We start from the raw sequence: 5825 nt of genomic DNA, 5'->3' as shown, positions 1-5825 counted from the left end.
TGACCTGATTTTACTCACTCATTCTGCTTCCAGTTGCCTGGACTTTCTCCTGTTTAACTTTGTCAGGTAGTTCAAGAGTCTGAGATTTGTTTGTGTCACCATTTATTCCAGTGAAATACAGCTCAATTATTTTTGCTTGACCTTCTTGTGATATTTCTCACATCATTTTTAGTTGAACTGATCAACAAATAAGAAAGGAAGGAAATAGTGAGGGGAGAGGAATTGGTGCTTCTCAGCCCAAAGCAGACATCTCCAACTCAAGCTGATGTGTGGTTCTCCAGAAAGCCCTGTTCCTCCCCATTGGCTGTAAGGGAAATAGGAGTGACTGACTAAGCTGAGGATGTCTTGGGTGGGCTGGCTTCTGTTCTGTATGTTGCTTCTTCATGGGAAGCAAATGTGCCAGTTTTACTGCCTGGATGTGACTCAGATGGAGACCACCCTTCACAGTCTCTTCTCTGTAATGACTCATTATTGAGAGGCTTTGCTAGAAGCTGAACTGATGGCTTTTTTTTTTTAACCTAAATGCAAGATAGGCAGTGGGTTAATGCCCCTTCTGCCATCTCGCTAGCAGTGATAGAGATGGATTGCCAGGAAAAAAACCCATCTGTTAAGGCAAATGGGGAGAAAAATAATGCATTCCTGCAGTTGGGTTCTCTGCTGGCAGTTATTCCAGCCAGTTATATCTCCACAATAAAATGTAAATGAATGCAATCATTTACTTTGCAGCCTGGAGGCCTAGTGCTATGAAAAGATAAGAGAGCATTTTCCATTGTTTATATGGTGGAGGTGGCTCCTCTGTGTGTGCCACTGCCTCTCTGATACCTTGGCAGCATCTAAATGTTGCCTTTATTATTAAAAACACATATATAGGAGTCTAATATCTTAAACAGATTAGCACAGTGTTTGCAGAAGCGTCAGGCAGCCTCCGCTCCCCGCAGGCTCTCAGCAGTCGTGTGCGTTCTGCAGGAGCAGTGCTCAGAAAGCAGAAATGTCAGCAGCTGGCCTAGGACGGGTAAGGAAGCAGCGTGCACCAAGATAAAAGCAAGGAGCCATGAGCTGCAATTCGTGCAGTTGTCTCTGGTTGGGAAGACGAGCAGGGATGGAGGGTGGCCATTGAGCTGCTCCTGCAGATGTTGGGGAGGGAGACAAAAGGAGCGTGGAGAACAATAGGACATGACAGTGGCTTGGAATAATCTCTGATCGTATTTAGGCTTGTTTAATTGGCCTGTCAGTTTTGCACATCTCATACATTTTCATAAGGATTCCTCTTTGCTTCTCGTTTTATCTTCTTGTGGCTCCTTGCCTTTCCCCACGGACAGTCTCTCTGGATTTCTTTGTTTTATTTCCACCGTTTCAAAGCAGTGCTGAGTTGCCTGGCTTTGTGGCATCCACACAGAAAGGCAGGCACACCAAAGGGACTGTTTGGAAAGTCTCAACAGAAAGAGAAATTTGGGATGGGATGGGGAACTGGTCTACTTGCTTGCTTTCTTGCTTTCTTTGTGCTGTACTATAAATCCACATCCCAGTAATGTTATGGGGAATTTAAATCTATAATGGAGGTGACTTTTTAAATTTATTCATTTTTATTCCAACCACTCTAAGAGCTGAGGTAGTTTTTCTTCTGATGTTCATAGAATCATAAGATTGTTTGAGTTAGAAGGGATCTTTAAAGCCAACCTCCATGCAGTGAACAGGGACACCCACAGCTCCATCAGGTGCTCAGATTAGGGCAGCCTGACCTTGGCTGTCTCCAGGGATGGGGCACCACCACCTCTCTGGGCAGCCTGTGCCAGTACCCCACCAACGTATATTCCGTCCTTAGAAATATAGAGCTATCCAACTTGTAGTTTAAATAAATGCATTCAAAAGTTCAATGCTAAGCCTTTCAGATCATGTGTTAAATCCCCACACTTGCATTGCTAAGTGATGCCAGATGTAGTTGCTCCATCCTCCCACAAGAAATCCCCCAGGCACATAATTAAAACAGAGCCATCCTCATGGAGCCACTGGCTGAGCTGCCCAGCATTGTTCCTGCACTTCTTGTGGCTTTGAAGTCCAGGAGAGCTCAGGCTTGGAGGGATGCAATGACCCTCAGAGACATAGCCCTGGCAGGCAGAGGAGATCAGGAGCCAAAGTAGTTGCTGCTGGTCTCCTCTCAGAGCCGATCTTGTGCTCCTTGGGTGAAAGCAAACACCTTCACATGGGTCACTGGTCACCAGTGGGACTATCCCAACATCAGAATACAAAGCTATGTGTCCGGGGCATCCAAAGTGTTTGGGTGCTGTAGGTGCCTTTGGATCTGATAAATCTTGATTACCTTTGGAAACCTGTGGGCTTTAGAGGTTTGAGCTCTGGATGCCATGGATGAAAGCTTGTGAGAAGCCACGGGGTATTCCAGCCCCCATCCCATCCCAGCTGTGGCTGGGAGGAGGCCAGGGACTGCCATCCCCCCTTTGCCTGTACCCTCTGCCAGCTAGAGAGCAGCTGCCAAAAGATCCTCTGTGTCCCATCTTTGGGGTTGTTTTCACGTGGTTTTTAAGCATTTTGTGATGACAGTTTGGTTTGTGGCAATTTATTGTCCTGCAGGGTTGTCTCCTCTGTTTATATCTCATGGGTTTTGTTGTACAGCAGTAAATCACTGCAGAGCTGATAACTTCATTTCCAGCAGTAAATTCAGAAGCTAGAAGAAGAGATTTCTGCATCCCTGTGTTTTTCTTCTTCAAATGCAGCTCTTTAAATAGCTCCACACACTCCGAAATGTGGAGATGCTGTTCAGTAAAAGTGGTAGTAGCTAAAAGAGTGTCTTGTGGGACCTCTAAATAAATCTTTGCTGCTTTTATATGGAAATCTGTCCAGGGATAGTGCTGGAGGGCTGTGAGCAGCCGAGGTGCTGCCTGCTGCAGGTTCTGCTGCAGTGCTGGGATGTGGCACTGAGGAGTGCACTGCTCATGGGAGCAGGATTGTGCTGGTGGAAAGGGGAAACCTCAAAGCAGGGGTTTACTTGTGGCTATGAAGAAGTCAGGGTTATTAGCACTGAGGCAGGTACACGTGTAGCTAAAGGTAAAGGATCCTAAAGAAGGGAGAGGCTGGAGACCTTAATAATCAGTATGGGCCTACGCCCCATGGTAGTGTGCTCACTGTAAATGAAGCAATTATTAGCAGTTCACATCACAAGATGTAAGCCAGTCTATTGAGCTAAAAGGAGCTGCCCTTTCCCCACCTTTCTAAGTGATTTCCCTTGCGGTGACCAGTAGAAGGAGAAAGCTGTATTTCCTAAGTGGAGCATGGTGCCCTCTCAAAGCGCCAGCATCCCCCTCTTTGCTAATGGGGTCGTGGAGCTGCATTATTCATAGTCCTCCTGGGCACCCACTTGCATGTCCTGCACTGCGGAAAGGGGATTGCTGGCAAACACTGGGGGTTCAGAGGTGACTGAAAGCTCACGTCTGGTTATGGGATATCTACCTTCCAGCAAGGGCTGTTGTACAGAGAAAGCTTTTGATCAAACAGAATCAAGCCGCTGTAGCCAAACATAACTTTTGCTGTGAAAATATTCTGTTTCAACATTTTCAGCAATTAAACCCTTCTTCATCTGGACTGTTTGGTGCTAGAAATTAATTAGCTGATAATATCCTCTTTAGAATAAAGACAAATGTTTTCATGTCTTTGCTGAAGGCTAATATTTGCAAAAAGAAAAAGTAGATGAGTTTCTTAAATCTCTGTAATCTTGCCCTGATAAATATACTCGCACATCGTTAAGCTTGCCATAAATTTCTGCGTGTCTCTTGCTCACCTTTCACGTAGTGCAGAGTGCTGGAGAGAGGCTAAATCACAGCTGCAGGTTTGTGCTTTCAGAGGACTGATGTGGTCCAGTCAATCCACTCCTTCTATCGCAGTCATCTTTAAAATGTGCTCAGGAAGTGGACAAGACTGAAAATGTGTAACAAGACAGATGGTCTTTTTCTTCAAGAGCATATATGTGAATGCTCATGTAGTGAAATCGTGGCCTTTGCAATGGGTTGGGAGTGAGTTTGACGTTGCTGATTATAGAAACGTGTGTAGCAATTTTGAAGGAGATTTTGGGGGTGAAGGGTACTTCAGCAGTAGGGATAATAAATGAGGCCTGAAGACTGCTGACGTGGGAGCTGAAGTTCTTGAAGCATCCCTTGGATGGCAAAAGGAAGGTATCCCTTTAGTAGAAAGTATTAAATTGATGGTAAGTGCTTTTCAAAATACCACCTGTCAGTGAGATTACATCAATTTTTAATTATGCCATCATGATGGTAATTACTATGATTTAGGCATTTACAAACAAGTCGGTAGTTAATTATGGGTGCTGTCAATTTTGGAAGAGTGAGCGTTGGGTCACCTTGCAGCAGTGCAGCTCTGGGTCTGATAACTACGGGCTGGCAAATCTGCACCTCCTGTCAAACGGGGTAAAAAAATCAAGCCTTATGTGAACGGAAGAGTGCTTAAAGCAGGAAAAGTTAATGATGAGATTTCAGATGGATGTATGCATTTAATTAGGGCTGGGCTCAATTCCCTGCTCTACTGTTGGCTCCCAGTGCAAGACTGGGCACACCACCGATGAGCAAGTTTTGTGCCAGAGTAAACTGGTGTGGCAGTTTTGCAGGCAAGAAGGTAATGGCAGTTATATGCCACACTGAACGTGGTCATTAGGTTTGATGGTGGACAAAGATAGTTTAATTTGATGTCCTGTAACGACACAGGCCAAAAACTTCATCAATGTATCCCTCGTAATCTGAATAAGACCAGAGCAGAACGTGCTACCTATGTTTCCTGGCAGGATTCTGCACGATAATTTAACATTTCCCAATATAACACGCCTGAAGTGGTGCAGTTTATAATTCCAAAGCTAAGCTGCATGCTGCAGTCATCACAGAGCTTTCCTGGCATCCTTCTTGGGCAGGGAGGAGCGATGGTGCTCTGTAAGTAACGGCTGCATTTGTGTATTGGCTCCTCGCAGCACTCAGTTAAAAGACTGCAGCTGGCACTTAAGCGGGGTAATGAGAACCTGCTTAAAAGGAAATGACTTCTGCCCTTTGGCGTGCTAACTTGTCTCAGGCTGTTACTAACTAATTACTTCATTAGCACAGCAGCAACGTAATGTACAGTGAGAAAGCTGTTGGGAGAACATACATGAAGGCTCAGTGTGACCCTGTCTATGCTGGCATCTGCAGCCCACGTCTGCAAGAGGCTTTCGTTCTCCCGACTCAATTGGCAGTCAGAGCAAGCAGTGCAGTGCATGGAGATAAGACTGTTTTAATTTCTTGCTTCAGGAGACTCAGCAGTCTCCTTGGAAAGACTGATGCCTTGTCCGTGGATTTGCAGATTGAACAAACACACTGTGCTATTTAATTATTAGAGAATGGTTTCAGCATTTTCAGGAAAAATATAATATAGGCTTTGGATGAATCTGGGCACCTGCAAGGCAACGTTTCTTACCAGGGGAAATAGGCAGCACCACTTTGTTCGCTGCTCTCTGGGATAACACAGCAATCCTAATTTTCAAATCTCTGCAGTTTTCTCTTGCAATAAAATAGCTGCTATTTACTGCTGCTGCTGGAGCGTTTCCAAGTGGATATCTGCTCTTATGCTCTGGTGTTGTGCAGGCTCTGAGCATCCAGGGCCTGAGTTTTTGGCTTGCTGTGGATGCTGATAAGACTGCAGCATCACCTCTGAAACACTTCCAGAGAAAAATAATAGAATATTTTTACAGATGAGTTGTTGGGAACTTCTTGTTAGCTGATAAATTGATGATGAAGAGATGGCTAAGTTAATACTGATAGGGCTCAAGTTAGAAGTTA

The sequence above is a fragment of the Meleagris gallopavo genome, chromosome 14, assembly GCF_000146605.3.
Source record: "Meleagris gallopavo isolate NT-WF06-2002-E0010 breed Aviagen turkey brand Nicholas breeding stock chromosome 14, Turkey_5.1, whole genome shotgun sequence".
Lineage (NCBI taxonomy): Eukaryota > Metazoa > Chordata > Aves > Galliformes > Phasianidae > Meleagris > Meleagris gallopavo.
The sequence above is the reverse complement of the archived record's forward strand: the minus strand, read 5'-3'. Positions refer to the sequence as shown.